This window comes from Lutjanus erythropterus, chromosome 5, assembly GCF_056507025.1.
Source record: "Lutjanus erythropterus isolate fLutEry1 chromosome 5, fLutEry1.hap2, whole genome shotgun sequence".
NCBI classification, from domain to species: Eukaryota; Metazoa; Chordata; class Actinopteri; order Lutjaniformes; family Lutjanidae; genus Lutjanus; species Lutjanus erythropterus.
Window position 1 is genome coordinate 15544876 of NC_139321.1, and position 11124 is coordinate 15555999.

Below are 11124 nucleotides of genomic sequence, written 5' to 3' on the forward strand. Positions count from 1 at the left end.
CCTACTACATGTTTTCATTCACAGCTGTGATATAGCTTCAAACAACGTTTCTATTTGGTTCAGGAATCACTGTGTCTGAGATTGAAATAGTTATGGTGCACACGGGTATAATGTATGTGTTGTTTGAGTGCACTGGACAGACAACAGCGGAGAAGCAACGACCACATGAACTAAACAACTGAACGACACAGTTCTTCTCTTTGATAATAAAAATGTACAATGTAGAAGAGAGAAACTTGTATCAACTTGGTATCAATCCTACTGATGCCAGAATCCACCTTCACATACTAGCTGAGTATTGGAGGTCTTGATATTTTTTGCCTGGTGTTTGGCTGCATTGTGTAGACAAAGAATCACAGTTTCAGGATTTAACCTATTTTGTGGTGCTTTCAGTACAGATCATCTGAGCTGACAAAGCGCATTGGATGCGCTGCTGTGTGCACGTCAGCGTGTGTGTGTGTGTGTGTGTGTGTGTGCTTGACTGAGAGGGAGACAAAGACAGGTGAAGGAAGGAGGAGGAAGGACTATTGCACACAATGTTCCTGGGAGTCTGTTTTGTCACTTGTGTCGCCTGTCGTAACCTGTGGTATTTTCTAGAAAATCCAAACCCGCCCGCCCCGTGGGTTAACTGGGTCAATCCGTGCATCACTACTTTTTCTTTTGGGCGAGTCGACCAGAGCTTTTGCAGCAGCTGCACATGCTGCTGTCTTACAGGTTTAGTTATTGTTTTTCAGTGCTGGGAGGCGTTCTTCCCCTTCCTTTGGCATTGAACTGCAGACTACAGCACTTGTAACTGGTACTTAACTTGGTACTTAAGTATTAGTTCTTGTGATATCCTTACTATCCACCGCCCACTAGGCTAAAATGGTAAAGTATTCCAGACGTTCCTCTCCACAACAACATTTTCTAGTTCCTCCTGCGTGATCCCGAGGTGTCCCCTAGGCCATATGAGAGTAATCCCCCCGGGGTTTCCTCCGAGTTGGATTTGCCCAGAAAACCTCCAAAGGAAGGCGTCAAGGAGGCATCCTCATTAGATGGCCAGATCACTTTGGCTGGCTCCTTTAAACAGATAGGAGAAGCAGTTCTATTCCGAGCTCCGTCCGGATTGTCTGAGCTCTTTTAAGGCTGAGCTTGTGGAGGCAAGGTTTTTCCCATAATTAAAACATACAGTGATGATCCAACCATATGCATGTCTGACCCCGTCACAGTATTTACCATAATTTCATGGTTTGATTTTCTTGGTAAACAACCAACCAAGGAGCATTTTTCATATTCAGAACATGCCATTCTGTATAATTGAGCACAATTGGCCACCAAGAGAGTAGTAAGAACAAGAGAATAGCTTCTTTCCTCAGCTCTCAGTGTGCTGCATCATTAGCATGGCTTGGAAAAGAACACAGTCGACTCCTCACTCTGCAAGACGCCAAAACACACCAGCAGGACGCCGAGGCTGGCTGGAAAAACCTAGGGAAACCTATCAATATCTTAGACACGCTGAACTTCTGAACTCTGCAATCATGTACCAATACTCTATGCCTATTGCATTAGTCCTAAAATTAATTTCCATTACACAGGAGGAAGGCCAGGAGGGAATGGAAGAACAACAGTGCAGAAACGCTCAGGGGGAAGTTGGTGAGAAGAAACAAATAAGGCATGAGAGACGAGAGAATTAGAGGAAAGAAATAGAAGTTGTTGGTTGTTATGTTGCAGCTGCGGAGGGAGCTAATATTAATTTATGGTTCATTTTCAGCGTGTGCCATGCTTGCTCGCTAACGAACAGGCTTCACAGTGACAGGTACCGTCTGTGAACATGAGCTACAAGCCAATTTACCTGCTCTCTGCACAGCAACACACACGTTCAAAGAGCCGCATATACATACTGTACATGAACACACTTGCATAGTTGCAGAGATCCCCGGCAGACGCTCTCCTCAGAGACAGACATCAAAGGCCAGAGCCAAGGGAATAAACAGGAAGCAGTCAGCGTCACAAGTCAATGGCTTTCAAAATTCAAACTTTGAAGGCAACTTGGGAAATTTTACATCCTCTCTTTTTGTCTTCTCTTCCATTTTCCATGTTTTTTCATCATTCTGTCCTGCTGATTCCATCTCTTTCATATCTTTTCCGTTTTTCTCTGCCTCACCGACTGTGTTTACATGCATATGATATAACTGGAGGAAATCAGGTTAAGGCAAGGTGTCATAACATTTTCTTGCACTGCAATAAACTGGTTACAGTAAAGTGTATTTTAACATGCAGGTCAGTAATTAGATTCCTTCGTGCCCCACAACCATAGCTGATCCTTCTAATAACCTCATGAATCTGAAGCTTTTATGTGTCCCTGGGTAAAAAGTGGAAAATCACCCTGCATGATGACCTGTGAGGAGGGTCTTCTCTCCTGCCTGCCTGTCTGCTCTGCTCGCCTCTCTCCTTCTCTGCAGACACAAATAAGAAATATGTGGAATGAGGATGTAAATAACCACAACCACAAACAGCAACGATCCTAGTCCTAATAAATATACAGTAGTAGATGGGCAGAATTTGACATTTCATCTTGTGTGGGAAAAAAATCCACCACGTCCTCATACCTTACCTAATGACAGGGTACTGATATTTATCAATACTGTTATTGATAATACTTTCCCAGAATTTGATGCAAAAAATAAAGACATAAAGATAAATAAAGACATGCAAATATGTGAAATAAGTCAGTGGTTAATGGCTGCTGTCATCTCCTGTCAGCCCACCTAAAGCTACTGCTACATCAGAGCTAACTGCTAACTCCCACCGACAGCGTTCCATACAGGAGAACTTGACTTGGATTTTGAAGACTTGTGGCATTTAGTCACTGACAAACAGCCTAAACTGTGCAGATACACTACACGTCACTGCTCCGTTCACTCCGTCTCTCTGTGTCTCTCCTCTCAACCAGAAACTTGCATGATGAAATTGCAGGAGGGGATGCCGAAAAAAAAAGTCAGCGCCGTTAAACCAGAGTCAACTTTTGGAGAAACACAGCTCTCCCAGCTACGTCCTCGTTTGTTTTATTTTGTGTACCCAGACATCTCTGTGTGGCTGCAGTTCATGCTGCAAAACAGCAACACGAGAAGCTTTGTTTTGTTTGTGTCGATGTGTTTAAGAGGGAGACAGAGGGGGAGACAGCGTGTGTGCAGGGTACATACTGAATGGAGAGAAAGTCTGCTGAATCAGAGAAATGAATCGTTATTATCTGATTGTTTCTTAGTTGTTATGTTCTAAGCAAAGCTAAACACCTGCACAGCCCTGTGGCTGAACACTGCCATATGACTCAAAACTAGTGTGCATTGTACACATCCATGTTTAAGGGGGAAAAGAAGGTGATGCAATTATCTTGACTGTGATTGGCCAAAAGATTCATGACATCTCACCTAGGGCTGGGCAATATATTGACATTATATCCAACTGTGATATGAAAGTAGATATTGTGACAGATTTTGGATATCAAAATATTCACTGAATAATTGTTGTCTTTTCATGTTTTTTTTAAAGCATGTATCACATTGAAGTAATGTAATTTTCTAAACTTATCAGACTGCTCTAGCTGTTCTGTTATTTGACTTTATCTACTTAGGCATTATATCCACGATTGCTGTAAAAAGAAATGTGACAATTAAAACATATCAATCAATAATTAATCAATCTAGAAATGGCAGTTATTGTGCCTATTTTGACATTTTGTCTGGCCAAGGCATTTGTTGAATAAGGACACAAACTTATACTTAAAATGAGGAACACAATGAGAAAAAAACATGCACCTTGTATCTTATTAATTATTAATCATTAAATGATAGTTAGGCTTTTCAATGCAAGTTTAGGAAAATGCATAAACTTGCAACCCTAGTGTTAATATTTGTGAAAGCACCGATAGTTATACCTACAATATTATCGCAATATGTATATTATTACATCATATTTGGTCAAAAAAATATCATGTGATTTTGTCAATAATACAGTAAACTTACTTACTTACTACTCACCCTTTGGAGTACACATGTTGTCAGTGATGACCTTTAAATGATTAATACTTATTGATATCGACCGGAATGAAATTTCACTATCGTGATAGGTTTTTCAGCTCTATCGCCCAGGTCTAGTCTCATCAGAGATGTTTTATTGTGAAGAAGATCACAACATGATGACAGCATTCTGAAATGGTCTGTGGTCTCTCTCAGTCTATGTCTACCTCCCGCTCGGCCTCTCATGAATGACGTGATTTAAAACTGCAGCCAAAAAACAACTTGTTGACACTTTGGGTTTACGAAGTGGCTGGTTTGCAGGTGTTGGGGAGTACTACTGCACAGGTGACAAAAGTTGTGTATTTGTGTCTCCAGACGGAGCTGTGTGAAACGTCTTAAAGTGGTGTCATTTCAAGCTGTGTCGACTGGGGCTGAAGACAAGGAAAACAAAAATATGGGATGTGGAGTTAGCAATGGGCTGGGCTAGCAGAATAATCACAACACACACAATATTCTTCAGTGTGGTTATAAGCTGGGGTATCACTTTTCTCTTTCCTTCTCTCTTGTTTATTTCCTGATGCAATCTCATGACCTTTCTCAGACTTCACTCCTTCCGCTCATCTGTGGGTGTCTGGATGAGAGTCTGCATGTGTGTCGGCGTTGGTTCATGTGTGTGAACAGCTGTTGCCGGAGGAGGAAGTCACTGTCATCATCATAATCATCATCATCATTACTAACACTTTAAATAGGTCTCTACAGCTTCAAGTCACACATGCACACACACACACACTCATATGCAGACAAACACTTGAGGGAAGTGACACCCAGACAGTGAAGAACGACAGCTAACCCACTTGAGACATTTTCAGAATGACTCAACACAACCAAATCACTGAAACACAAAAAGACAGACAGACATTAAGTCGACAGAGCAAACAGCAATCAGAGAAAAGGCTGCACTGAAAAATGATGTTGCCTCCGCACCAGTCTGTTAACTTTCTAGGCCAACTCTCATTCACTGACGCAAGATTATTATGTGCTTGCATTTCTGGGAAAAGCGAGCACAAAATAAGTGATGATGGTGTAACTTGCTCTGAAACCTGCATTCACCAATTTTATGTCTACATGATGGCTGTGAGATATGACTTGGCCAATATAATACATTACAGCGGGGCGGGCCCCCCATGGAGACACTGCAGGCGGGGCTGGAGAAACACTGGAGATTATGAGGAGAAAAACATGGAGCGAAACTAAGTTAAATGAAAATGAGTCATGTATTCATGTTTACCCTTATTTCACTACAATTCCACACTTACTAGTTGCTTCCCCTATCATCGATGATGAAGGTGAGGCAAAAAAGTTCCAGTATGACTGTGTCACAAGATATATTTAACAGAAATGTCCAATCTGATGAGTTTGTGATGATTTATTTTTATATTTTGCTTGTCGCTGTTACAGTAAAACTAAAATTCTATAGTCACACTAGCAGCCCTGTGAGGCTGTAAGCTGTCTGCAAGGCTAATAAAACCACTTTCATGAGACATAGTGGAGAAGTATTAAATCAGAATGACAAGCAAGTTAGGTTGTCATTGTCACCGTGGTTACAGAGACTCAGACCGGGCGTGGTGGTGGGGGGGGTGTCTTTAGCTCAAGTCCACCTGTAAAAAAAGAGAAGCTGACCAATTACAGATCTAAATGGCAGACAGACCACGAGTGGATCAGTCCTCTCAGTGGGACTGAGTTTAAGGGACAAACTGTACAGTTTGACATAGAGTATTTTCTGTTAATTCTGGTGGACCGTCCAACTTGGAGCAGGTACAAGGGCAGATGTTTGAATCCTTAATCTAACTGATGCAACTCTCATTGACCCTGTTTTCCCTCTACAATCATGGTCAGAGTAGCACTGGACTTTGAAATTGGTGCATAAAAAGCTAAAATCGGTGCAGATAAAAAACTGGCTAGCAAGTTAGCATTTAGCTCAACAGATACTGTCCAACCTCACATAAACTTAAAATAAACTTTAAAACATTTTGCTGACTTCTAATCTTTAGTTAAGATAATTTACTTTTCTTCCTTTGATAAACTTGAATCTTTGACTTTTAGAAACTAAAAAAAAGAATTTCCAAATTTTAGTCACAGAGAGCTGCAAACCTGTTTTGTCTTTTTTTTTAGTGCCTGAAAATTGAATAGCTTTAATTGAAAATATTAAAATTTTCACATTTACTGTGACTTTATTTTTTTTTTTAACTCAAAAGTAAAAGTAAATTATCTCAACAAAAGAAGTAGTTCATAAAACTTTTTTAAATCTTGAATTTGAATTTGAGTTGGGGTCAAAACGCAATAATCTATTACAGTCTTTCGTCTTGACTCTGTGACTTTGCATTAAGTTACAGTGTATCAACCTTTAAACAAACACGAGTGCCCTGGTACCAGTAAGAGAGAGTGCATGAACAAATGTGTGTTGAGTGTTTCCACTTTGTATAACATTATTTCTCCTTCCCCTCTTTGCTCATGTAACTCTCTGTCACCCATGGATATTTTTGTCATTTTCTTCATCTTATTTTTAGCTTTTTTTTATTATGTGCTTGAAGAGGTCTAAATTAGCCCATGTGTTGGCACAAACATAGCTATAATTAACTTCTGTGTGCTTCATATCAGTGACTGAAATGGAGTAAACAACCTATGATGCAGCCACTCCTGCGCTCCCTCCTGAGATTTCTCCACTCACCTGTCCCCTCAGAAGCTTGGCTCTTGCTCACACTGTGCACCTTGGCTTGACGTTTGGCAATTAGCCAAAAAAACAGACCTAACTACCTGATGCCAGAAGGAGTCCTTCTGAACTCCCTACCTGCCTTATTATGCACTGTTACTCTATTTGCTCCTTCACAAAGAATAAGTGAAATGCAGCAAGTAATAATGACAGCGGTTTATCCTGCTTACCTCAGCAATGTGAGCTTGCTTGCTGAGCTGCATGTGCTGGCTCTTTCTATTTAAATTAGCTTGTTTTGCTTGTTGGACAGCATGGGAAGGCGGGGACGGTGGCCAAAGACAAAAACGACAAATTAAAAGCTGTGGTACATAACATTTTTATGAAAGAGCGTCTCATGAGGATAAATCACAGTGTGGCTCCAACAGACTTCCTATTCCTACTCATTAAGATCCATCTGGATGTTTGACCAAATACATAACTCTGGTGTCATTATAATCATTCGTATAAACACTTTGCAAAAATGCAAACTTTTGCTAAGAAATGTTTGGCAAAGCTTTACTTGAAGGGGTGCGCATAAGACTGCCATTACACTGTCATAATCATGTCATGACCTTGAGTCTTTATTGATGTTTATGACTTGTCGTTAGGTGTAATTTGGTCAGTTATGTAATTTTTAATTTAAAGATGACATTGTTTGGGATGTCTTTGTTATGAACACTTGACATTAACCAAGACAGCATAACTTGTACTGTATGTCCTTGTCCAGCTACATCCAAATATGTCCAACTTGACATTATCAGACTTAAATAAACTGTTTAGCTTTATGTTTTAACATTAGCCTGCGTCATACTATGGTTGGTACTCCAGGGCTGAGTCAGCTAATTAGGTGGCTAGCTCCAAGCTAACACCAGCTACAGGTAACAACAAGAGCAGGCAGGTATTGGCGATCAGAGCATGTTTTCTTTCAGTTTTTCCGTACTTTTTTACTTGGTATCAGTCTATCAAAAAAGTATGCTTGAAGTCTAAGTAAACACTTCAGCTGGGACGCAAGACAAAAGGTTCTGGTCAGACAGCTGCACTGATAAAAATGAAAGCGTTTCTGTTCCTGTTCTTGGGATGCTTTACATGTCATGCAGATGTTATTATACAAGTGATAATGTAGAGTCAGTCATCTTGATCAAAGAAATTAAATAAGTTAATGAACTGAGTCAGGTGATTAATCTGTCCGGACCATTTTGCTAACTTATTGCATGTGTGCCAGATTCTACACACATGGCCATACTGACATGGCCAGAGTTTTGATCTGTGAGATCAGATGATATGATCTTGCATGTTGAAGCAGAATAGAAATTATTGATTAGGTTCTTTATTTATTTGTACTAAATACTGCAGTAATAAAAGACACATCTGTTACATAACTTCCAAGTACAGTATGCATTGTTGTTGCAGACTCAGTATTCAATGAGAATGTGAAGAAGGGGGGATACAGCCTCAAGCAAAGAAAGATAGTACTGATATTCAGTAAGTAAATTATCACCATTTATTACACACAGTGCCACATTACATTAATGTACTTTTTCTTCTACTGAAAGTAAAAACAAGTGCATTACAAACTGTTGTGTAATTGTTCAAAAATAAGTACTTTTGTTAAGACAAAAAAAAAGGCTTTAAGGCTATGTAAATGAACTATTGGGCTTTGGGAGCGTGGAGGTTTGGGAGCTGTAAGTCAACCCAATTAATTCTAATATTACACAACATTTTGCCACAAGTGCTATAATATTGCATGGTCCTGAATTAAGTGTACTTTTGCATTTACTTTACCATCTGTCTGTCTTGTAGAGCCAAAAATGAGAGTCTAGATGGATTAAAGCCTATCCTCTTGTGTTTGTCTTATTGATTATTAATCAATTATTAAATGAATTACCAGATATTTATTTCACCTGTGTCTCCTCTGCTTATTCCCTCCACGCACACAGAGCAGAACAAAGTAGTGTGACCGTAAATTAAAGCAAAAATGTACGAAGGACTGTCACTCTGCCGTCGAGTCAGTTACAATTCTGAGAAATGTTGAGGAAAAACTGACTACAAGACGTGATGACAGCTTCATCCTAGATTTGATCAGAGGACTTCTGAGACAGCCGGAGTAAAATGGAGCAATGTCTAAAGGGGGCTTTCTTACAGTATCCCAACCGTTCTTGACTATGGCTGTGAACTGCTTGCAAGCATTGGGAAAACACACACATAACTGAAATATTTCCATTGTCTCTGTTTACTGTAAAAAGGTAAACTCAGCATGAAGAGGTACAGAAGAGCCATACTGCAGGAAAAATGCCCAGTGTCATTAATAGGGATGCTTGAATTTGCTGGCCTGCAAGAGTTCCTCAAGGTGAGAATAATGGAAAACATTTGAGTTAGTGTGTATAATTGTTTTGTCTCAGTTACAATGTCTATTGTAGTGTGTAACTGTCTTGTACATATATATAATACACTGCACTGAACCATAGTACTTTGACTATTTTTGTGTGTTACCATAGATTCACTCTCCATGGTACTATAAACTATGATTTTCTTTCATGGTTTACATGAAGTTATGTAGTTTGTACCCTATTTTATCACTCATCGTGCATAATAGTTTATTACAGTGTGGCAGTTACAGTGTTCAAAATACATGAAACTGGAAGTGTTCCTCTTTTTTTATTATAGACTGTTGAACTGGGAATGTTTTTATTTCTTATATCTGGTCACATTATTTCATGATGCAGAAAAGCCATGTCCTATAATAGAAACCAGCAGATTTCTGATTTGATTTCAGATTTTTGATTTTTTTTTTTTTTTTTTTTTTTTGGGAAACACAGATTTTGACAAGAATCAAATCTGACCTAATCAATATTGCTAGTCCATGGTACATGATGCAGCAGTGTACTACTGGTTTTATTCCTGAAGAACTGTTTTAAAGCGATAAGAAAAGATAGGAAGGCACCACTGGGATTTGAACCCAGGATCTCCTGTTTACTAGACAGGCGCTTTGACCAACTAAGCCATGGCGCCGATGTTTTGGCCACTGCCAAAGATATCCATATGTACATTGAAAGAAATCAAACCGGCACATTCTGTCTTAAGCAAAATCAAAAATAATGTAAGAAAAACAGGCAGACTTGTTTTTGAGGCACCTTCAAGGAAAGTAGGATGAGCTGTGGCAGTTTGGTGAAACTGTATGGGAAGGTGGACAGACAAGACGATAGAAAGTTTTCATCAGAAGTCTCCATTAATCGTCCCTGGGTGGGCTTGAACCACCAACCTCTCGGTTAACAACCGAGCGCGCTGGCCTATTGCGCCACAGAGACATGAAACAGCACTGCATATTTACTTTTTTGTTGTCTTTCAGAAAGTGGAGCTACTCCGAGATCAGCTGGCATCTGACTGTACAATCCAAGAGAAATGTTTATTTTATGGTAGGGTCTCTCCTGTGTTTAAAATCCATTGTGACTCTTTAACATCTTCACAGATCATCCATTTACTATCCATCACATCAGTTTCTTGACATCTGTTGGCATCAAGACTTAGGAACATCTTACACATGGCTAGCTGCATTCTTAATCTGTGCATTTTGTTTGAGGCTGCGTTAACTGTGTGACAATAAACTGGTTTAATCCTGGAGAACTGGCCTAATGCAGTAAAAAAAGTTAAACAAGGCACTGCTGGGGTTTGAACCCAGGATCTCCTGTCCTCCCAGTAAGTGAGGTAATAGAAGAACTTTAAATGGATCGAGGCTGAATTTGAACTCATGACTCTAATCTGACCCCAACAGGTAATACAGGATAATACGGCCTGTTTTATTAGCCGTTGGTGAACAGTTGAACAGTGAGGCGCAGAAGAATGGAAGGGGACTGCAAATGGGCTTTGACCTCATAAATCTGGGCGAATATTTTAAATACAGCTCTATTCTCCTGGTTTTACTGCAGTGATGGGTAGGAAGATGGAAAAAGCAGAGAAGGGAGGATATAAAGGATTTATGTGAAGAGGGAGGGAAGTAGGAATTAACCTATAGGGCTCTCAGTGGGCATGTGATGCACAAGTGTCCTATATGTTTGTCTTGAATACGTGATTATGGATAAAAGGAGGCAATCCTCATTTACAAGAGTGATTAGCATTAATATTGAAGTACTTTTTAAGTGAATAAAGACTGGACATCTGCATCAAAACAGCAAGGGAAGACATCGATCCCCTGGAGGTCAGAAAGCTTTTTAGCTGCTAAGGTGTGAAAAGTACACGTTTTCAGTCCCCAAACACATCAGCAAGAAAATATATAGCATATAGACTTTCAAAATAAAGCACACTGAGGAACATTTCAAAGAATAGCCACAATATGATGAGGTTTAGGCACCAAAATGTGGTTAGGTTTCGAAAAACACAGTGACT

The 11124-nt window shown here is 39.7% G+C and overlaps 2 non-coding genes across 2 annotated transcripts; both read right to left on the reverse strand.

Annotated features, from left to right (window-relative positions):
- Window positions 1–9679: 9679 nt before the first annotated feature.
- trnat-agu (transfer RNA threonine (anticodon AGU)) lies at window positions 9680–9753 on the reverse strand. The gene has a single exon. It is a non-coding gene; the product is annotated as a tRNA-Thr (tRNA).
- Window positions 9754–9975: 222 nt separating this feature from the next.
- On the reverse strand, window positions 9976–10049 carry trnan-guu (transfer RNA asparagine (anticodon GUU)). Its single transcript has one exon. It is a non-coding gene; the product is annotated as a tRNA-Asn (tRNA).
- Window positions 10050–11124: the final 1075 nt, after the last annotated feature.